Genomic DNA, 24824 nt, shown 5'->3' with positions numbered 1-24824 from the left:
GATGTTGATCATATACCTATTTTTGCTGAAACAAGAAAATTGAAGCTTTTTGCAAAGAAAGAAGTTTCAAATCAATTTGAATTAAATATTTATTATCTAAAAATTCATGGAAAACATATTTTACATATACAATCTGTTTTTGAAACACATTTTCCGCCAACATTTCTTTTACATTTAGCCCAATGGTTTATAATCTGCTTTTTTTCATGATTGATTAACTTGACAATTCTTCCGTGCAGAAAAAGCATGAATTTCCGTCATTGGAATTGAAGTGTTCCCGACTTCTTCTCTATATTTGATTCTCAGCTCTTCAGCCAATTGTAAAACAAAATCTTTTCGTGAAATATTCATTTCAGCCGTCTCTTTATATAGAATCCAATCATTGATAGCTGCTAAATCTAAAATGTTGTAGAAAACTTGTAGAGGTCATCTGCGTGAACTTGCTTTAACGCTATATTTTTGGGCCGTTTGGTTAAGTACATCAACGCCATGCTTGGTGCTATCGTAATAGGTTACTGCTTCTGGAACAATATTTTTTTATTTTTTTTCAATTGTTATATTTTTATGTTTTGTACTTAGTAGTAAATTTTTTTTATACGGCCTGCTTCTATAAATGATCAGGGTAGAATTCTCAGATCTATACAGTTTTGTAGAAAACTGTGCCATTTCTTTGGCTTTTGCAAGTGCCAACCAAAGTAGTTATCTTTGCAAGTATTTTTTTGCAAGTGAAATGCTAGTAAAAAAATTGTGAGGGGTTGTATCTAGGATACGACCGCATATTTTTGACATAGAACTACGCAATTTTATTATGCAATCGACATGTATGAGCAAATGTATGAGAAAAAAGGAATTTATTCCATGAATTTTTTTCATGAATTTAAACCGTTTTGAGATTAGCGAATTGTAATGTATAGCATATCAAACAAAGCTTAGAGAATTTCCGATTTGATTGGTATGCAAATCATGAGAATTCGTTCACAGTGAAAATAGTTAAAAGCGTGAACTTTATTTCATAAAAACGTGACCTGTTTTCTGATTTGGCACCCCTGAAAGACGTAGTTCTACGTCAAAAATATCGGTGGTGATACTTCGTCTGATGCCTAAATATGGAAATGCAACACCCAAAATTGATTTTTAAGTCATGTTTTGTCATCTCGATTTATTACATTAAATGAGCGTAAGAATCACAGAAAATGCCATGGGTCACAAATACTGGTAAGAATTTGTATAATATATATGGTACGGCAATATAAGATTAATACGAGCGAGCGAAACAAGAGACACGTTTCAAATTAGTACGCATTACTTGGCCACGGCCCAGACCGAGATAGATATAGATCTCCTTTATGCTGGAAAGTGTTTTCTAGAAGTAAAATTAGCAGATGTAATATTATCACGCTCCTCCCCAACAGAATCATTAGCAATGTGGATAACGTGATCGTGTAAAACAGTCTTGCATTCCAGCCGGCCTTGGTTCGATTCCCGTTGACGTCGTTTGAACTTTTCGTTATTTTTAAAAAACGAAAATCTAGCACATCGTGAAAATTGTCCAATTCCAAACGCTTATTTCTCAGTCTTTTCATGATGGATTGATGAAATTTTTGCGTCAATCGATTTCGGCACTCCATAACAATTTTTTATATTGAATAGAATAATATGTGTCATGTAACTAGCTATTGAACAATTGAAAGATCTCAACCCCTATCCTAACGGAAATACCCACTTCTGATTGGTCGAAATTGACGACACATGCAGCACGTCCATAACAGAGACATCAAAACCAAGTTACCTGGAGGAAATCGGCATTACAAATACATTAAAGTAGGACGAGCTTTTGCTCCCACCGAAATGTATTCCCTAACAGAGACATCAAAACCAAACCGCCTGGGGGAAGTCAGCATGGCAAATATATGCAAGTCGGGGGCATTTTTATATTTCCAGTAAGGTGAGTGATACGATTAATGCTAGCAAATAAAATTTAAATTTGGAACTTTAATGTTGGTTGCTTCGTGAAATTTGATATAATTCCGTATATTTTATATATTTCATCATAAGTGTAAAATCGCAGTTATGTTAAAAATTACTTGATATATGAAACGATTCATTTCAATTTTCATAAATAAAAACCAAGTAGTGTTCCCGCTCGAGAACGGGTCGTTTGGTTTAAGCTGTCTGTTTTGTTGTGTTCATTTTCACCCAAGGAAAGTTTATACGGCGAGAAAAATTGGAAAACTGAAGAAATATAAGAAAATGTAATATATATCTATCTCTACATATAGTATTAGATATTGTTAGTCCAATTAAAATTCGCATAGGGTTGATTAAACACTCAGAAAGTAAAAATAATAAAAGAAAATTACCTTTTCCATTTCAAATATGTTTTCTCTATATTAAAGTAAAATGTTTTTACTGATGTGAAAAAATGATTCTTTATTTCATCCATACAAAGCACAGGAGGCATCTCGCCTAGGATCACAGAGGGCGATTTTCATCATATCTCATTCTACTTCGGTGTCTTTCATCTGACACGCACCATCCAACGACTGTTTACCATCTTTCTGTCATCATCACACGGTAAACACTGGTGGAGTGAACAAACAATACCCAACAACCAAACAAAACGGCCTTTTTCAGGGCCACCAAATAATTATCAAAGAGTTTAACGATGTAATTCTTCAAACATATCCAAAATCAACAGATAGCCTAACGGAATCCTACATCAACTATGCGATCGTGTCTGGGACACAACCCTCCTGTGACTTTTTTTGGGTGTAATCCCAAAAAAGATGAAAAAATAAAAAATAAAGAGATGTCTGCTTCCTTACATACAAACATTTTAACAGGTTCGTCGCCCAATGCGTTGTTTTTGAGTTTCTCGCGAGGCCCAAATTGCGGATGATTCATTAAATGAAGACCAAACATAATTTGTAGACAACTTTTACATGATCTAGTGAAATTTCTTTCTATTTGAAGACGAATTGACAACAATAGCACATGCCAAAGTCATATTACAAAAAAATTCCAGTACAAACCTTCTGTACTATATATTGATAAAAAGTATAGTATAAACATTATATTAATATGATTATGATTTTATTATTTTTCTACATATCCTATAGTTACATTTAGGTGCCTATGCTGTCAAATTCCTTTTGAAAATCCTATTAAATTTGAACGAGGAAAGTGTCACCCATATCTGGGTGACGGGGCGACGAAAGGGTTAAGGCGTTGGGGGACATATGATGTTATTTGCTTATTTGACGCTTCAAGGCACGAAATGACATGTTTTCTGTCGGAAATGAAATGTTTTCTTATAACGCCAGTTTGGGTGCAAGATATTTGTTTCTAACATGCCAAATGTCAAATGTCGAATTTATCCGGCTTATTAGGCATGTACTGCGCAAATCGGCAACTAGCTTTAGTAGGGAATAATTGCTCATCGAACTACTATTTGCCGAACCAAGTATAATATGCCTCTTGGCATAGGCAGTTAGACCATAATCGTCTATGAATATGGTATAAAGCAGTGATCTACCTACGGTTTCCGCCTTCGTTGAATGTTTCCCATAAAGTCCCATCAGCAGCTTTTTCGGTTGAAATTTCTGTATCAGAAGATGTATTGATAGCGTCTAAATCATTTTTGGTTTCAGAAGCTGCAATAACTCTAGCTCTTTTTCACAAGGAGCTGCGTAACACAAAACTTCATCTTCGATTTCTGTTTCAAAATCAGAAATACCGCTGACGACGATCTTCGTCTTCACTGTTTGAAGGTTCAATTTTATTGACTTCCCCTCTAGTTTCATTTCTTCTTTACATTGGTCAATAACAATTGCATTCGATTCGTCATCTGATCGGTCTTTTTTTACTTTGATTTTTTTTTCCAACGAAAGACATTTTTTATGTTTTTTTCCATAATAGAAGATCAAATAGATCAAATTTTATGAAGTTATAAATTATATATTACTTCACTGCATTGCTCACATGCGATGTATAAATCGAAAGACAGAAATGGGTAATGATGCAGCGGAGTAGCGAAAACAAAAACTGGTCACCTTTAAAAATATCACATTTGCAAGAAAAAAGGAATCGATTTACGTAGCTAACTTTTAAATGTAGAGCCAGTTTGAGGTGAGAGTCCTCAACCAAAACAAAGTTCCATAACTCTGTCATTGTTGAAATCTGAACATACGCGTAGAAGGATTTTTTTCATCAAATATGATCGTCTGTTACCTTCTGAAAGATTCTGGGAAAAAAAATCATGTGAGAAAGGTGTTTTTTGACTTTAAGACAGTATTCTAGTCTAGAAATTTGAAAAAAATAAAAAAAAATCTTCATATTTCTGAAGTTAAGACATTTAAAAACAAACCCTAGAAAGAATTTTTTGAAAATCCAATTATTTACCGAGTTGGAGCCATTTTAGTGATCCGGTATCTAACCTGATACGGCCATAACAATGAACCTCAAACGCTTTTTCCTCGAAACATTTTTTTCCAAACTTGCGTACACGATATCTCAAGTTCCACTGAACCGATTCATCTCGAATATATATGAATATAATCTGCATGCATCTCTCTATTGTATGAACCAATAAAAACTTAACTTTTTTAAGATAACTTTTTAATTTTATAATTTTTAAAAAATCGAGAAACGTAAGAAAAAAACGCTTCATATTTTTTTTTGCTTCAAATGGCCGCCATTTTGTTCAAAAAATATGTTTTTAACTTGTTCGAGGTTCATGCGATAGTGGCGTCTTTACTGATTCAGAATCTGTTCAATTTTGTTCGTTTCAGATAACCAGAAGCGCTGGAATCGTGTACGCCATGGCACAACTTTTTTTATCCCCTCACTTCAACAGCTTGTAACTATTCTGATTATGAATATTTTTTTCCCATTCAATTTTCGTTTAATTGCTAAAATATAGATAAACAAATAGTGGTATAATGGATACTAAAAAAATCTTTGTTTTAATTTCACGTAGCTCGAAAAATCGTCAGAAATTCGTGTCTCTACACTAAAATACCCAATCAAAAATTAAACTCTTCTTTTATTTTCAATAAACAAAAAAATATTGCATAAAAACGAATTAAATTTTTTTTTGGCTCAATTATATGCAGGATTCGAATATATACAGTGAAAAGAAATTCGAGACTGTATATAATCGAGTCCGCCATGTATTATGTAAAAAAAATCATTCAGGAGAAAATATAAAAAAATAACACCCTCTAGTTCAAAGCCATGAACAACGAAATAAAACCCAATCAATAATCACGAAAACGAAATTCAAATGTTTTTACAGGTCGGACTCGATTATATATGATTCGATTATATACAATTTTGGACTCGGTTATATATAGTCCAAAAAAATTTTTTTTTTTTATATATTTCAAATATTACTTATTTCAAGTGAAAATGAAATGTGTCAACGTTAAAGTGAAAGTTAATTGGCTATTACGAGTACAGTGAAGTAAAAATCGTGATTTTAATAGATTTTAGTTGAAGATTCACCAGGAATTTTTTTAAATGATTTTGCAGCGAAATTAAAAAAGATAGATGTTGGGTTTCAAAAAAAAATTGTAATGCGGTTAGAGAGCTTTGATTTAGTTGATAGAAATATTAATAATAACACCTTAAAAACCACAAACTTTGAATTTTTTCAACTCTAAAATGATACATAAATCCACTTATTTGAAAGTTTCACAACTTCATTCTGTATAAAATATTCTTAACTTTCAAACGGAAGAAACAGAGTTGTCCTACGTAGCATAATTTTTTAATTAGAGTCAGCTTACGGCAAACAGGGCATGAAACAGAGAAAAAGTTCAATATCTCTGTCGTTGTTGAAATTCGAATATATGCGTAAAAGTATTTTTTTCATCAATTATGATCGGTATTTTATGATCATTTTTTAAGGGGATGAATCAAAAATTAAATTCTACTTCCATATTCAAAAAACGAAAAATTCATGTATAAAAACAAATGAAAGAAAATGTTTTGACTCGATTGTGAATCGAGTCGAGGATTCGATTATGTACAGTGAAAAGAAATCGGGGACTATATATATATAATCGAGTCCGCCCTGTATAATATTTTTTCCGAAAAGGGCGATAGATAAACAGAACATACAGTTGAAGAATTTAAACTGCAACAAACTTTCTCCATGTATTCAAAAATCCCTTATTTTCCTTGGAATTAATTAGACTATAGTTACATTGGTTTCGTTATTGAAAATTGAACATAGAATCTCATTGAAGAGTTTGAAAATTCGTCTATGAAAACAAATGTTGTCCCGTTTATATTATATCACTTTTGAATGAAATGTGATATATTTGAAACAGTACCGGCCTGATTATATCTGAAAATGTCTCGTATATATCACGTTTTTTGAAAAATAAGAAATATGTAATGTGAAAAGTTCAATCATTTCAAATTATTGAAAGTGAGAATGCAGCTGAAAAATTTTTTCGCGTTTTACTTTGATGTGTTATAAACCATTCGTGTCATTTCACCGTATGTAAACATTGCTTACAGTTGTTATTACATCGTTTCCTGACTTTAATCCTAGCTTCAAATTGCTGATATCATGCAAATGCAAAATGTTGAGATTCCTAAAACTGTCCAGAAAATTTAAAAGAGCGGTTCGTCCTTACCAGAAAAACAAATCGGACAATTCTTACCAGCAAACGATAAAATGAGTTAACCGATTGATAAAATTATCGTAAAAAAGGCGAAGTACTATTAACCTTTTGCGGTCGGAATTATGTTTACTTGGAAAAGCATTGATGTATGAATTTGTCAGATTATGTGCAGAATATGTGTAACTTGTGAGATTGTGAAAGATGAACAAGACATAATTATTTTTATGTCAACTTCAGATAAGTATTCACCAAAATGTGTTTGTTGTTCCAGCTAACAATATAAGCTATAATTCGTATAGCATGTTTCGAAACAGTCCCCAAAATGCAGTTTAGGTGTTCGTATGTATCACCAAAATAAAAAGTTTGGCGTCTTCCGCCTTTTATTCTTCTGTTCGAACATACAGAATAATGCTCTTTAGCACAATACATGGAGTTTTCCGCTAAACCTTTTATCGAACATGGATGACAACTTTTGAGTATATAATGAGTACCGTTATTTATTATTCATAGGAGCACCGTTTGGATTCGTGAACAGATTCACTAGACATTAAAAAATGAGAATATATTGTTGAATGAAGTACAAGATAAGTATACTACCTTGCTGTGGTGGCTGAGAGCAAATAAACGACCGCAGAGGGTTAAAACATACGAAAAACCGGATAATGTCTCGAACAAGAGTGTGACCATGTAGCTGCTCACCACAGTCAACAGAATTACTTCAAATCATGTTTTGACAATTGTTTGAAATCCTGTTTAACTATATTGTTTAATGATTTAACAATTAAATTCACTCTTTTATCGTTTCCCATGTTTCCAAAATGTAATGAAAGCCATAATGACATATAAGAAACGTGATAAAAATAAAATGGTTTATCCAAGAGGGTTTATTAAACATGGTAATAATGAAATCATTCTTATAAACGATTTACTAGCCAAAAGTGCAGTAACTCGAGTCAAATCCTCGATGGATCTTTCCATTACAATCCATTAATATCTCACAAATGGCGAAAGCTACACCCACTTTTAAATCACTAATCATTCTCATCATACAATCAAAATATTAACAAAAATTGTTCATGAGAAAATCCATCGATTCACATAATAACCTCAAAATTTATCCCCTCAGCATCGAGGTAAATGGATTTAAAAAAAAAAATTTAGAACAATTAATGCAAACGCATAAGTCACTTTTGATAACACACTGCCACTACCATCGTTCTTAAAGAAGATTTTAATAATCAACTGAATAACGTAAAACGTAAAATAAAGATAAGAAAAATTTTCTTAACTGAAATAAATACATCAAATGATTCAATCCCATAATCCATCGACACGAAAATATTCACGAGAAAATTTCATTGATGAATACTTATTTCAAAATTTAACCCATGACCATCGACGCAAATCGTGAATTCTTTGTTCACAGAACAGTTCCTTCAAATGAAAAACTCACTGTTGATGGTCGTTCCAAATGTGAATCGTTAAATTGTCAACTATTATACGTTGGAGTTATAGAGCCCGTTTTTATCGTTCTTAAAAAATGTAATAATCAGCTGAATATTTCAAAACATAAAATAAATAAAAAAGAAACTATCTTAACTGAAATCGAAACATCGCATGTTTCTTCAGGTAAGAACATTAAATGGAAACTTTTGTTGACCATTGTATATAGCAACAGACACTCTTTCATAGTGCGATAACCAGCAGAATCAGGAATCATTCCGGCACCAATCATAGCAAAAATACGACAAACTGCCAGAATATCATTCAAATAAACCGGCATGAAATAAAGAATTCTCGACACAAGTTTAATAAAGTGAACGAAATACGAAGCTGATTTTTCACTTTGAAGAGAAATAAGTAATTTCATATTTGATGAATCGCGAATAAAGCATAAATGATGCTCTCTAAACAAACGAGCAATACCAATTGTACATCGCTGTAATCTTCGTTGAAATGAATTGTTCGTTCTTGTTGTTATTCTACCAGAATCTACAATAATTCTATTTGACTAGAAGTTGTCTCACTATATTCTGAAAGTAACAGTTTTTGAACACGTTGTTGTTTTTTTCGTAATCAAAATATATATACAGATTGGCTAATCCACCTACCCATTCATTCAATGATCTCCTGCATCCTTGCTGACATCTTCTACGAGCAGTTTATTGCGTTTCGAATGTCGACTACATTTTATGCTGATCACGGGAAATATTTCGCCTCTCGCAACGTAAATTGAGTCACATATCACCTTGCTCTTCCACTTTCCCGATTCGCCGCGTCACTCGGAAATCTTCATCACATTTGGCACCTTCGCAGCGCCCCCGGGAAACTACAAAATCACAATCACTTCCCGTTATTTTCCCTTCGTCGTGATTCCAAGTGGGAAAACAAAAATCAGCCAAATAAAAATCAAATCACACTCTCGTTGGTGGGTTTACAAGTCACTTCTCACTCTGGGAATCAATTTCCGCAACAAAACACTTTGTTCGCCTCTTCCGGTTGTGTTTTTTTTTCCTACCTCAACCCACCTGTGCTGCCAACAGAGAACCACTTTCCACGGATGAGTGGCTTTTGTTGCTTCTCTGCTCTGCTGACTGGCGGTGACGTGCTTTTTTCCGCCGATATTTGTTATCGTTGCTATTCACTGCGTAGGAAAAGTTCTCCCCAACTCCCACACTTCCGGCGAAGGTCTGCAGTGATACCTTCGGACAGCCAAGCAGCAAACTGAAAACTTTCAATCGTTTATACTTTCGAGTGCTTGTGCTTCGGAAATAATTGCATTTCCCCCTTAACTGACCTTGAACAAAAAAGTTCAGCTTCTTTTGAAGTAGCGAAGCTAATCACATCATTTATTTCCTCGGACGCCTCTTTTAGGGCGGTGGAAAACAGTTCAGGGAAACCAACGAAGCGCACTAAAACTTTTTCACTTCACTCTTTTCGTACCCCCTTTTAAGTGGGTGGGCGGCCAGAATGTTGGCAGCAAAAGCACGACATTCACCTAATGCGCCACGGGTAGGAGCAGCTTCTCCCTGCGAAATTTACAAATCAAATAGTCTTCAGAAAGAGTTCTCTTCACACCCTCTACAGTTCACAGGATTCCGGGTACGGGCAACGCCAACCGGAAATTTGTCCTCAATGAAACAAATTCTTTCCACCAATTTCACAGATCCTTTCTCGCTGTGTTCGCAACCGTTGCGAAATTATTTCGCCGAACAGCGTAAACTTTGACAACTTGTTTTTTCCTGCTGAAAAGTGAAAATTTCACCCAAGTTAAGCATTGCACACATCAAGGAGCGTTTTGCCAAAGCGGCGGAGAATTTGACACTCTCTTCTTCTCTGGGGATCTCTCACAGGGATCACGTTAGAAGTGTGACCACTTGAAATGCTGTGCTTTGCGTATCATACTTTCTTGCCACGGTTCAAAAATCGACTGGCTGATCGGCGATGGAATTCATCTATTTTAACACGACCATTTTCGACGAGTACACAGAGTCCCCCCTTCTCTACCACCCTCGACTGTGTGCGAAAGTTCATCCCGTCCGGTGATGGAGCGATGGCCCAACGAAGCATCGACTGTTCGAAATTCGAAAGTCTCCACATTCGGAGCGCACATGCGCCTAGCGATGACTTTCCAGCGGGAAAAACGAACATTTCCGAACACGTGACAGCTGCCGTGTGTTGTTGGGAAACATTTTCGAACATTAGGATTATCCTGCAGCCTCGCTGCTGCCGCTACCAACCCCCTGTGACCGGAAGACAATGGTGGACCGAAGCCTCCCATCGCAAAACATCTACCTGTCACTACCACTTCCCACCGGGATGGGAAGGTCACCCAGCGTAACGTGGCCGAGGAAACCCGCTAATGAAGAAAACACTGCTTTACATGACGTAACGATAGAGCGGTTGTCGGAACGGACCTTTCGATGTGCGGTTTCAATTTTCCAGTCTGATTTAATTATTGTTCGGAAGGGTTCTGAGAATTTCAGATTGTAGTGGACTGCACAAACCTCGCCGATTGGACGTGACAATCAGTGGTAATGTGTATCCAAGTGTTATACTAGTCGGTTCAGTGTTTTGAATAATAGCAGTTCATCGAACACTTTTGGTAGGTTTAGAAAATGAATTACATGGAAAAATACACAAAAAAAATATGTATAACTGTGGTTCATTCCGCGCTTCTCCTACAATAGAGTTTATTATTATATTAAGGTAAATGATGTTGGTTTGTCCACTTTTTAAATGCTCTAGTTCAGCGCATATGTTAGCGCGCTGCACTTTTTTTTACTTTTTTTCATTGTCAGTCGCACGAAACAGAAATAAAGTTTCCCTGTGTTGAGTGTTATTAACCTTAAAATACCAAAGAAAAGGAAATATTCGGAAAAAAGTCTAAATTATGAATGGATCAATATGATGATAAAAATAAACAATGAGAAATGCAACATCTACTTGAAAATTTTTTTCATTCACAAATGGTGCTTTCTAAAACCGGACAAACCATGATCATTTTTAGGACAAACCATGATCATAATTTCACTTTGGATTGCCCACATCCAAAGTACAAATAATTCCAAACCGTCATGAACGCAAGCAACACGTCGCCTAGGACTCATAAAGGGATTCTTTGACGTAGGACTACGTCTTTCATTTCAATAGTTTCGGAAATGAAAGCGTTACGCCGGAAAACGAGATTTTGAGCGTTAACAGCTCCTAAACAACTGAACGAAATGGTATTACATACACTTCATTCGAAAGATAAAATGTCTACGCGATCTAAGCTTGTTACTTTTTGATCCAAAAACTTGTTTCAATTGCCTTAAAATTGCTTCAAAACAGGCTATTGAAATCACACCAATCGGTATAAAAGCGAGTGTAGCTCAAAAATCCACTCAGTTATGATTTTGTAAAGATTGAGGTGCCATCGCTGGAATTAATTGCTGTTTCCCTACCACAGACTTCAAAACCATGGAACCAGGGGAAACTGGCATTGCAAATTAAATGCAATCAACGAGTACTTTTGTACTCGTTCGCGCTTTTGCAAATCGGAATGTTTCCCTAATACAGACTTCAAAACCATGGAGCCTGGAGAAACAGGCATTGTAAAATAGATGCAAGTTGTGGGAACTTTTTACTCGTTTGCGTTTCTGCAAATCGGAATATATCCTTAACACGGATTTCAAATCCATGGAGCGTGGGAAATTGTCATTGCGAGTACTTTTATACTCGCTTACACTTTTGCAAATAGGAATGTGTTTTCCTAACACAGATTCCGAAACCAATAAGCAGGGAAAATCGGCATTGCAGATCTTGGCAGTACTTTTCTACTCCCATGCATTTTTACACTGCGGAATTCGTTTTGCTAACACGGTATACAAAAGTGGGTACAACTTCTACGCATACCGTTTTATGATTAGGCAAAATGTTGATAACTACTTGCTCCGATAACCACTACCATAATGCATGAATTGACTTAAATTGGGATTTGTTTGCAATTGAATTCGTAAATTGTTTCATTCATTCACTAGTTTAATCAATAATTTAATCAATACATACACAAGATGGCTCTGCGCAGCAGTGATATCGTACCCAATGAGGAACATCCGAGGTACGATTATTGCTAATTGAAAAAACACAAATGGTTACTAAGCTAACGGCAGTCCTACGTCAACCTAGTGGTTATATCATAGGTATAACCCATCCAAAGTTTTTTTATAAAAAGCATTTGCTGTGCCAAGCTTACATCAATGGTTACTTAATTCAGATACCTGGTGTATCATATAGCAAAGAATAAGCTCACAATATATGAATATATGATCAGTAACCACAATTTTCGTTGCTTGGGCCTGTATAAACGACGATATAGATTAGCCTGAGTGACTCTCTGAAAAATCTGTGCCATTGGAAAATCGCCGTGCTGAAGCAGGGATTCAGTAAGCAGTCATTAGTTATTTAATTCCATTGTTAATTTCAATTCATTATTTACATTATTTTATGTTTATTTACAGATATCAACGGAACGAATCGGTACTCTAATGATACAACACACAAATAACTCCATTAATACTTAGCCTAATCTGAATTATATGGGGGCTACTAAGAAGGCGGGTTTCATTATCATTATCAGAACCATCCTTGCAATGAGCCTATAGTAAGAATAATTAGTACAAGTTGCAGAGCTACACAACATACAGATCTTTCACTGTATTATACAACTCGCAAAGCAGATTCAATCCCAATACTTTGTAACAATCTTCGAATACTTAGAAAATGTGTAATAAATGTGTGAAGAGTACCGGACACGACTATATAATCTTTAGTACTCAGATTTTAGCATCTTACTACACAGTGTAGAAACACAACCCATGTCTATAAGTCTTGTAATAGGATTTGGAGATATAAAAAATTTAGCATTAAATAGCATCTTTTCTATTATGTAATTCAGAACAATCCAGAAGTATAGTGACACGATATAGTTAAAAAACTTGTTTAACATGAACGTAACGACAACTAAATATTCAATTAATCTTTCTGAACAATTAAAAAAAAAGTATGGAGTCATTATTAATGTATGAAACTAGGTAACATTGATGCGTTTTTTTTCGATATAATGGTTTCATCAAAAACTTTGATATTTTCGAATAAAACCTTATTCAGCACGTTTTATATGTTTTGCAATTACTTAAAAAGTGTGCCTCATTCTCCTAGTATTACCGCGAAAGTCACCAAAATCATTTGTTGGGTCTCAAAACATCGATGCATATTGAGGCAAGATAATTATGTAAAAAACTGTAATAATCTTAAGGCTCCAGCCTTTTTTTTTCAAAAACTGGATGTAAGTTATATCTGTGATATAACCGCATAGTGGACGTAGGACTACCGCTGGGGGAGCAATGAATAAGTAATAAGTATATAATTCTTGGAAATTTTACCTTTCGAATAAAGTGATTATCATACCATTTCGTTCAACCGAAGAAGAATTATTAACGCACCATAGAGGAATCGATCCCTCCTCGGAAATACTCAGTGCAAAAAGTACATCCCTCCCCTACAATTTGAAACGACGATTGATTGCGGAGTTTTCAAACAAATGATATTATAACTGCTGTGGTACAATGTGGTTTCATTGATTTGGTGAAATATCCTCTACACTATAACAAACATTTCGTATTATCCGCTATCAAACTCATAATTAATGGCACAATTCGCAAGCAAATTGTATCGACATATCATCGATACTTCGTTTTTCACTAAATGCTCTGTTCAGTCCGGCTGCAGAAAAGAAATGGGATTGGGAGAGAAGAGTGAGTGAGAACATTCCCCACCCGCTTTACAATCGCAATTAACTGGATTTCCGTGCGGGCGTCAGTTTACATACAGATTTGTGTGCTTTCAATAGCATATGATCAAAGCAATTTTCAAGCTATTGAAACAATTTTGCGAGTGAATAAGTAGCAAGCATATAACTCTTGGACATGTTATTCTTCGATTGAAGTGATTATCTACCATTCCGTTCAACCGGCAAAGAGATAGTAAGGTTCAAAACCTTGAACTTCAAGTGTAACGCTCTCGTTTTCGAAATTTTGAACTTACACCCATTGATGTTACATTTTCATCTTCATCTTTCTCATCTGTACTTTTTCTTCCAAAAATCTGTACCATCGAAAATTTTCGTTGTAGAGTAAAATATATTTTTAGCATGAAAAAATACTCATTTATTCACTACAAATACTACATTTACGTTTTCAGCAACTGTGATTTCCTTACGGAGTAGTTTTATCTTTGGGGTCCGGAATTAATTATCCAGATCTTGTATATTCACATCGTAGAATCCTAGAAACGCCTCTAACACAACGTTGATGCTTGTCAAATTGGAAAAGTTGCTGGGGTTTAACATTGCCGCAGCCTTGAGCGTCGGATCATCACGAAAACACTGCGACGAATATCCTTAAAAATGATCTGCCTTTCGCTGTCCATTGTTCTAATAGTTTCTTCTGTTGCTATTCCAACCTTAACATTCTTGCTGCTTTTCAAATGATCTTCAAATGTAATAGCATTACAGAATCTGTATCAAAAATAACGAAAACATCTGTACCTTTCCAGATAAATCTGTACGTGTGGTAATACTGCTTACAACCCGTTACAGAAATTTTTATTAAAAAATTGGAAAATGCTCAACGAAAGATTTAAAATTACTAATTCCTAGAATATATTTCACAGAATGTATGAACAGGGTAATTTTTTGAGACTCGTTTTATGAACTGACAGTTCGTTCATGGAAGAAATAATTAAAAAAAACTTTTTAAGTTAAACGGATTCATTGTGATTAAACATAATAATAATTCAGATAATGTAGTAAAAATTAGAAAATAATACAGTTAGCAGTTATCACACCCCTTCCTTGAATAATCTAGGGCATTGATGAGACTTAAATAAAATCGTGGGACATTCGGATTTCTATTATTCATCATTTCATCATATGACCCACGAGCCTCATCAATGCTCTAAACTATTGAAGGGAGGGGTGTGGTAACTGCTAACTGCTGCTAGCCAAATCGTATTCTATATTTTAATACATTATCTGAATTATTATTATGTTTAATCATAATGAAACCGTTGAACCACAATTTTTTTTTATTTATTTTTTTTTCTAGCTTAGTTTATTATTTGGATCATTAGCTTATTTCTTTACAATAAAACCATTCAACATTTTTTTAACTTTAATTTCTTACTTAATTTTTTTCGGAAAGTTTTCATGATATACTATAAGTCAAATCATTTCATCTGATAACTATGTTCTATTCTCACTCAATAAACATAATTATGGGTTTTGTAAAATATATATGTATCACTATTTTGTGGTGGCGGCTATATTGGATCTGTATTTTTTTTTAATTAACTGTGTTCTGCTAGTCAAGTTCTTCCATTTGATACCCATATTGATGAGGCGTTGAAAAAAAAATAAAATATATATATATATATATATATATATATATATATATATATATAAATATATATATATATATATATATATATATATATATATATATATATATATATATATATATATATATATATATATATATATATATATATTTGTGCCATTTTGTGGTGGTGGTCATTTTGCAATTGCACTTTTCATACAAAAAAAGTGTGTTCATCTAGACAAGCATTCGATACCCATATTCATGGGGTTTTAAAAATAACACATATTGATGGGGAAAATATACAAGCTGCCATTTTGTAGCGGCCGCCATCTTAGATTTTCAAGATCGTGTAGGCGATCTGGCATAGCGGTAACATCCATACTTCTCATGCTCAAGATCACGAGTTCAACTATCACTCCCAACAACAACAAAAAAAATAATGGAATACATAGTATTATAATGACAACAGAAACATGTATGTTCCATATTTCAGATAAATCGGTATATGGCATGAATTTATTTGGAATGATCAGCAAAAACTGTTAATAGTATGCTTTCAGAGTGGACCAAGTGCATACGACCATGGCGACTAGAGAGAAGCTACGGTTTCCTGCCAACCAGAGAATGGAAGGAAAAATGAAGTTAATTAAAATTAAACGTTTCCTCTCATCAGAAGATTGTTCCCTTCGTTCTTCAATGAATATAGAAATGTAACACATATTGAAACACAATGTATATGCTCCAATATACCACGAAATTAACGAGAATTCAAAGAAGGATGACGAAATCAAGACTAAGTTTTGTTATCTAAATAAAGAAAAATCATGCAAAGAAGGGAATCCTTGTCGATTGCGCACTGAATAAATAATATGATTTCATCATTAAATTGTTCAGTCATAGTGGACCAATTCTCTAAACAGTATTTTCTGGATCAGTCAGAGTGGACCAAGTAGACATGGCCATAAGGGTTACCATATCTACAGAATAATCTGTATTTATTTAGATTTTCCAGACTTTTTGAAACCAAGAGTCTGTAGTTACAGATTACAGGTTTTTTATGTTTCATACAGATTTTACAGATGTTTCAACGTTCCCATATTAGTATGGCTTGAAGTCAATAATATTTTACCCATCTCACCATTCATTTGGCATCCGAATCAGTCTAAGTGAGAGTCATTTAACATTCATATGTGAAGCCCTGCTTTCTCATGTTCGATCTAAAAACGGAAAGATCCAAAGGCCTGTATCATCGGCTAGTTTTACAATAAGTTTAAAGCCCTGTTTCTCTTTTTTTTTTAACACAGTGAATGTGAATTTCAAAAGTGCTTTCGTGTTGCCGTGAATTCCTTTTGCTTTTAAAATGTTTTTTTCGAGAATTGAAAGTATCTAAAAAAATCATCGACATGTTTTATTTTAACGTAGGACTACGTTTTCGGGAACATTGGAAAACCAGATATCGGTCGCATCACGAAAATGATGGCTCTTATTGGAAACATTCAGCAGACATCTTTAATACTGTGAGCATCCGGAAATTCCGCAGATCTTCTGTTGATTTCAATTTCGTCGATAATTCCTCATATTTTCGCTTCAAAATATGATGAAATAGAAATTAAATGAAATTAAAAATGTTTTGACGTAGAACTATCGAAAATTCTCTAAAATTTGTTTGATATGCTGTACATTACAATACCCTAATCCCTAAACAGTTTAAATTAATGAAAACTGGAAGCATTCTCATTTTCCCATCCATTTGTTCTGTCGATTTGTGTGCTTACCTTCCCGTACCGTCAGAAACGAGCAACTAATACATTCGTTTCTGCCCGTTTTCAACTTATTTGGTATAAATAAGCCATCAAGAAGTATGGAGTAGAATTTCTTTCCACTGACGAAATGGAATGAAACCAGAGTTGCGAGCGAGTAAGCAAGTACAGCACAGCGATCGTACATCATACAAACCTAATGTTGATTTCACACAAACATATATACACACAGCTCGATACGAGAATGGAAGATATAAGTTGTCAGCAGCATACGAGAAATTTTTGTCCTAGTGCGGATATGGAAGTATCCAGAATTTTGAAATACCGACATACATTTATTTAAATACAACGTATCCTTCATAGAAGTATGCTTTCAAACCACAGTAGAAAAACCTTAGTTTTGCATGTTCTGGGGCTCGATCCCACCTCAAGCTGAATATAGGAGCAAAGGCGTTTAAAGTTTGCGATTGATATTTGAATGGCAAGGAGAAAGTCTGATGCGAGTTGGCAGCGCAGTCCATCCGTCAAGTGAGGACGGAACCAAATAAACGAAAAGCGCTGAAAGCTTTCGGCGATTCTCTTCATTGTTCTAATATCAAATGAAAATTTTTACAACTGAAATAGTGAAAACAACTAAATAACTAAAAAGTCATTTCAAAAATTTCGTTGCATTCTTAACATATTGAGCCCCGCGTCAGTCCCTCATGATTGACATTGAGCTTTTCGTTAAAAAAGCATTGATAACTGGGGTCAGGGCCAGTTACAAAATAAAAAAAAATAAAAGAATATATGATTTGTTTTCGGAAGTGTTCCAAACTGTAAGTGCTTTCTAGTCGAATTTCTGACTATTTTGCTCTTACACAATGGTATCCTTGGGAAGCTGGGGCCGACATTGATGATGGGCCAGTAATTTTGATGCGAGCTGAATGGGAAGTGCAGCCAGAACCATTCGGGGCTCAACGTGTTAAATAATATCCGAAGTGATAAACAAGCGGATTGAATAATATACAGCGCGGACTCGATTATATACAGTTTTTGATTTCTTTTCACTGTATATAATCGAATCGATTCAATCTTATTTTTCTTTATTTGTTCTTTTTTTGCATGTATTTTTCGTTTTTTGAAAATAAAATAGGAATTTGATTTTTGATTCATTCCCGTAAAGTCAGAAAACACCTTTCTCATATGAAAAAAAAATTATCCAGATTCTCTCAGGAGATGATAGACGATCATATTTATGAAAAAATTCCTCTTACGCATATGTTCGAATTTCAACAATGACAGAGTTATAGAACTTTTTTTTTGTTTCGGCCTCTGTTGCCTCAAACTGGCTCTACATTAGAAAGTACGCTACGGAAGACGGTTCTGATGCTTTCATTTGAAAGATGAGAAAATTTATTACAGGATATAGTAGTGGAACAACTAAATTAGTAGATTTTTACAACATTTTGGAAGTGAAACACTTAAAAGTTAATAATTTTTAATGTGTTGTTATTAATTTTACCCTAAAAAATTATATTAAACTAGATTGTTTGTTCTTCAACCACTCTACAACATGTTCTTTCAACTTATATCTTTCCTAATTTGGCTGCAATATCGATATAAACAATTCCTAGTGAAAATTCAAGCAAAATCTTCAAAAATCACGAGTTTTGCCCCAATGTACATGTAATAGCCACTTAAACTTCATCTTAACGCTGAAAGGTTACATTTCTTCATAAAATAAGCCATATTTGAAATATGAAAAAAAAAATTTTTTTCCCAAACTGTATACAATCCAGTCCAAAATTGTATATAACCGAATCACATATAATCGAGTCCGAACTGTATTTCTGTGGTTCCACGTCAAAAATGCGGTTGCGTTCAAGATACAACCCCTTACATTTTTCACTGATGGTTAAAAAACCAACGGATCCTCCGGCTTTGGTAAGTTCAGATCATGTTAGCTTCCATAAACTTGAAGAGATGCATTGAATGCATTGAATATTTTTGTCGATAAAAACTTCCGAATCACTTTTATTCGGATTCCTTTCCTTTGCTCTATTTCTGGTAATGAGAAAGCGGATTCACTCTCAAAGATGGGTAGTATGCAAGGCACAGTTTTTGAAAGACAAATAGCGTATCGGGAATTCTTCTCCTTTTTCCGACAGCAGTCACTTCCCAGTTGGCAAAACCAATGGAACAGAGATGATCTGGGAAGATGTCTATACTCTATTGTTTCCAAAGTTTCGACGAAAGCCTGGTTTAAAGGGTTAGACCTTGCCTTTATTAGAATTACGTCCAAATTGAGGTCTAATATTTCTGTTTCTGTTTTCTTGTTTCAATAGATTTAAAATTGCTTAAAAAACTATGGATGGGTTATACATATGATATAACCGCAAGGTTGACGTAGGACTGCCGTTGGCTTAGTAATCATTCGTGTTTTTTGAATTTCCACATTTTTCCCGACTTTTCCCGCATGATTTCACGAAATTCCCAACTCACAGAAATGAAATTTAATAATATTGCGTCGTTTCGTTAGTTAAAAATTGATTTTTGAAACCCGAATTGCGAATGTTTTTTTACTTTATGTTTCCAAGTTCCGCATGTGACAAAAAATTGGACGATGTGTATCTCAGCAACAGATTTTTGCTAAGATATTGGATTCAGGAGATTCGGACGGAATTGTTTCTGGAATATATGTATCTGGAACCTGAATCGCCTTCAAACGTATCAGATCCACCCCATATCTACTTACTCCGAATTCGAAAAATTCCATTTATTAGAATAACTGACCAGAACTTCATTGGTCACATTCAAACATATTCCGAGCATTTCCCGGATACCTTCTATGATCAGGTCCTGAGTTGACCCCAAAAAACCATAATAAAAATACACAGAAAATCTATCTTGTTGAAAAAACGCTGAATAAAAATGCTTAGCAGGAATAGGAGCATATGAGACGAGATGAAACAAATAACACAAAGTAAGTAGCATTTTTAATGACCCAGAATCTGACTCCTTTTTCTTCAAAATGCGTCCCATTTTTACCCCAGAGCCTTGATTTAATTTAAGGATATGTTTCGAGCCGTATGCTGGATATACATTTCAACTATCAACTACTATTTTTTTAAATGATACGAATGTTTCTATTGGATGCCATAAGAAAACCATGAGAGAAAAGAAGTTGAATTAAACGTATTATTTTTATTGAGCGTTATTACAAATCCAGTTCAACTTTCAACACTTTTTGAGCATTTGGTTTTCTCTACCACCAAGACTGCATCTCTCTGGGTGTCAACCAACATCTTCGAGTTTTTAGCCTCGTTCGTGCCTTTCAAAGAAAATCCTCTCTCTTCAATGATGCATTGCCATGCGATAGGTTCAGAACTTTTTTCACAAACAAGGTCAAAACTGGAAGCTTCTTCTACGACTGAGCGATAATTCCCATCCAAGAGTTAGGCAATCTTTCATCTTTTATTTTATATGCAGACTATACAATTTCAGCAGAAGACGTTGGACACAATTGTCTATACCCATTCTTTATTTTATCTGCACAAACGCCAGGCAAATGTTGTTTATCGACGATCACTTCCAAGCATAACTCCGTCCGTTTCTTCGCTTCGCCGGAAAATTGAAAATCACATCCGGGTTAATACAAGTTAGGTAACGAGTGCGATATGTCAATGGGGATTGTACGAACAATTTCTTTAAAAATTCACAGTAGAACTCACGATAGCTGGTACGAAATATTAGGACACCTTCTTCGGAAATTTTGCGGAATTCCTTGCTTGTTGGTTGCGTATTTTAATACTTCCAGGTAGCAGTAGAATGGTTTCTGTGAGGTGCTTTATATTTCACTTTCAGTCGTTCGGATTTCATAATTTTCTCCATAACACTTCACAAGTTCCGTTAGGTCATCGAAAAGGAAAGGAACCATCGGTGCCTGTGTCTGACATTCACGCAAAAACTATTTAACTGTCGATGCTGCCGTGACACAAAAAATAAATTTAAGTTCTAGCAGCCTATATCCCATGGCATGTGCGACCATCTCGTACTTCTTTGATCGGAAAACTGATGCAAAACTCCGTTTAAAGTTTGGATGGCTTTCCTTAAGCTTATTCTTCTCTTGTTTCCTTACCTCGCCGGCAGTATTTTTTGAAAAACAAAGATTCACACTGCTTGGAAAATTGTAATGCGCTAAAACACATGTAGTAACTTATTAGAGAACCGAAAAAAACACTCCTCAAAAAAATCCCGACTTCGTGAAACAATTCCCGACTTTTTTCCGCATTTTTTCCGATGTATTTTTATTCCCGAATTTTTCCCGCATTTCCCGCTTTTCCCGAATGGGCATTCCGGAGTGTGATGGGAGTATAAAAGTACTGTCAAGATCCGCAATGCCGATTTTCCCAACTTATTGGTTTCGGAATCTATGTTGGGAAAATACATTTCGGTTTGCAGAAACGCAAACGAGTAAAAAGTACCCACAACTTGCATCTATTTTGCTGTGCCGATTTTCCCAGGCTCCAGGTTTAGAAGTCTGTGTTAGGGAAACCTTCCGATTCGCAAAAACGCAAACGAGTACAAAAGTATCCGCTGCTTGCATCTAATTTGCAATGCCAGTTGCCCCTGGCTCCATGGTATTGAAGTCTGTGTTAGGGAAACATCCCTCATTCCAGCGATGGTACCTCAATCGATGCGCAATCATAACTGAGTGGATTTCCGGGCGACACTGGCTTTTATACCGATTGGTGTGATTTCAATAGCCTGTTTTGAAAGCAATTTTAAGGCTATTGAAACAAGTTTTTGGATCAAAAAGTAACAAGCATAGAACGCGTAGACATTTTATCTTTCGAATGGATGTATATCATACCAATGTATATCATACCATTTCGTTCACTTTCTTTGGAGATATTAACGCTCAAAATCTCGTTCTCCGTCGTAACGCTTTCGTTTTCGAAATATTGAACTTACACCCCAGTATAGAAATGAAAGACGTAGTCCTACGTCAAAACAGGTTATACCGTATATAAACTCGCATACTCTCTGGAAATCCATTCAGTTGATGTGGTGATGTGAGATGAGGACGGTCGCACTCAGACGGCTATGCATTATGGTCCAATTCCATTTCTCTTCGGCAGTTGAACCGTACGGATGGGTATAAAACATGACGCTTCCTTTGCTTTCGTTCATTTCTACCTCTACTCTCGTACCGTGAGGACTCATTTCATTGGGACCAAGCAGACAGCTCGTAAATCTACCGGTGGGAAGGCAGCACGAAAGAAGCTCGGAAAAGCGCACCTGCCGCAGGAGGTGTGAAGAAGTCACATCTCTACAGAGCATTAATAATCTTTTTCTGGAAAAACGAAGTTTATTCGAAAGATATATTTTTTTTATCTGTATTATAGTGACATTCAACTCATTTGGCTGGTTCGTCTCTTTCGTCTCGTCGTCTTTTAATTGAACTCGTGACCTTTAGCGTGAGAGACATGGATGTTACCACTACGCCAGATCGCCTCCTATTCGAAAGATAAAATGCAGAAGTTTTCTGCCAATCTCCCTTCAACCTCCAACATCTCTTTCTCTCGTTTGTCGTTTTTCAATTACATTTCTCCTCTGCAGTCGAACCTAACGGAACATTTTGCGAAAACCGAGATATCGATGATAATTCGACATTGATGGGTGCCATGACTATGAATTTTATAGTGAAGAACACGATATGATACGGTGTAGTGGATATTATCGAAGTGGATATTATATTACATATCAATATTTGTTTACGAATACTGCAATCGATTGTCGTTATTGGGAAGTTGGAATTGATGGGGAGGGGGTCTTATTTTTACTGTGTAATTCCGAGGAGGAATCCATTCCTTCTCAAGTGTTAATAATCCTGCCCCGGATCAACGATGATTCCAATTGTCGGCGCTTGGGGAGTGAGTACTATTTGCACTGGGTATTTCCGAGGAGGAATCGAGCGTTAATAATTATTTTCTGGCTAAACGAAGTGGTATGATAATCACTTTATTCAAAAAATGGAATGTTTAAGATTTATATGCTTGTTACTAATTTATTGCTAAGTCAACGTTAGTCCTACGTCCACCTTGCGGTTAAATCAAAGATATAACCCACTTCTAGTTGTTAAACTTAAGTGTAAAAATGTACTGCTAGATGATGGCTGTTCATCTACTTGAGCCTTAAAAATAAATAAAGTGAAAAAATCTAATCCATCTGCTCAAATAAAACGAGCATGTAGCCAAAGCTATTTGTAAACAATTTTGTGGAGAACTTCTCAATACTGAAACGACCAGTTTTGGATTTGTTTTGTTCGAAAATCGATCGGACAGTTTTTCACTTGCTAATTACACTAACTGCAACTCTAGAAATATTCACAATAACTAATGAAAGTTCTTACACAGGCTTGCGATCTGACATGCAAACCAATGTGTACAATTTGTCATTGCTTTAGTATTGTTCTGTCTCAGGCAGAATACATCATTCGTGGTCTCAATGAATGGCACTTTGGAACACATATTGTTACAGCAAGGACTTCCATTGGTAAGGTTGAGCTGTTGATTTCATCTCTCCAAGATTACTTCAGAGCTCTCTTTCTGAACTGTCAAATAGATTTCACAAGAGTCAACATTGATTAATGGAAAACGCAATATATTAAAAACCCTACACTCGATACGTGGCGCTAACAGCGTCAAGCCGCAAAACCCAATCTAACATAGACACAATCGATATAGAAATAGCTGCACTTCCCAGAAACAGCCTACCGACCGGTTCCATACTCTGTTGCCAGGAACACTTCAAACGAACGCCACAAACTCGGTCGTGTTTTCCGACCGACCGACCATCCAAAAAACCCTACCTAACCCAATTCCCCGACCCGATCAATCGCCCCCTGTCAATGAAACTCCATCGAACGATTTTCGAATCGCAATTATTCTCGGGCTGGTTCTTGTTTCTGCATACTCTGCCTTCCGTAGACCAAAGGAAAAATTAATTGGACTGCGAAATGGAGAAGGTCCTTCATCGAGCCAATGGGAAGCATTATTCGATGGAAACAATATTGGGGCTTTGAAGCGCATCGAAAGTTCGCTGGACTGTTTTCCGTTTTCCCCCCAAAATAGGTAGTGGGAAAGAGGCCAGAAAAAAAGCACACAGAATGCACGCAACTGTTTGATTTCAATCATACTTTCAAAGTCTTTTTCCGATTCGTTTGATTGTGTGTGTGACCGAAGCTCAACCGTGACCGGAGGAAGAAGGAACTCAGTCGGTTGGAACTTTCCTTGTTTTAGAGGAGTCATAATTTGGAAAATCTGGGAGACTGTGGCGTACCGAAAAAGCTTCTCGGAGCAAATTTGTGACTGATTGAAAAGGAGGGACAACCATCGAATAGGCCTGAGTGTTTCTGCCTGGAAGCTTCCGTATCGGTTTGCCATTTGCAGACCAATGAATTTCATATCTAATATATGAATAATTTATACATCTCTAACATGACTGCTGTCAAGGCTATTTAA

General features: G+C 35.4%; 1 protein-coding gene and 1 pseudogene across 4 annotated transcripts in view; one reads left to right on the top strand and one right to left on the bottom strand.

Moving 5' to 3' along the window:
* LOC129764696 (toll-like receptor 6) overlaps positions 1-10050 on the bottom strand; it is a 221672-nt gene extending 211622 nt beyond the window's left edge. For all 4 annotated transcript variants that reach the window (XM_055764051.1, XM_055764055.1, XM_055764052.1 and 1 more), the window contains exon 1: positions 8747-10050. The gene's annotated coding sequence lies outside the window, so the exon portion shown is untranslated. The remainder of the gene's footprint in view (positions 1-8746) is intronic.
* A 2142-nt stretch (positions 10051-12192) lies between these two features.
* LOC129772307 (U4 spliceosomal RNA) lies at positions 12193-12269 on the top strand (annotated as a pseudogene).
* Positions 12270-24824: the final 12555 nt, after the last annotated feature.

Source organism: Toxorhynchites rutilus, chromosome 2 (assembly GCF_029784135.1).
Source record: "Toxorhynchites rutilus septentrionalis strain SRP chromosome 2, ASM2978413v1, whole genome shotgun sequence".
Taxonomy (NCBI): domain Eukaryota; kingdom Metazoa; phylum Arthropoda; class Insecta; order Diptera; family Culicidae; genus Toxorhynchites; species Toxorhynchites rutilus.
The sequence above is the reverse complement of the archived record's forward strand: the minus strand, read 5'-3'. Positions and strand labels throughout refer to the sequence as shown.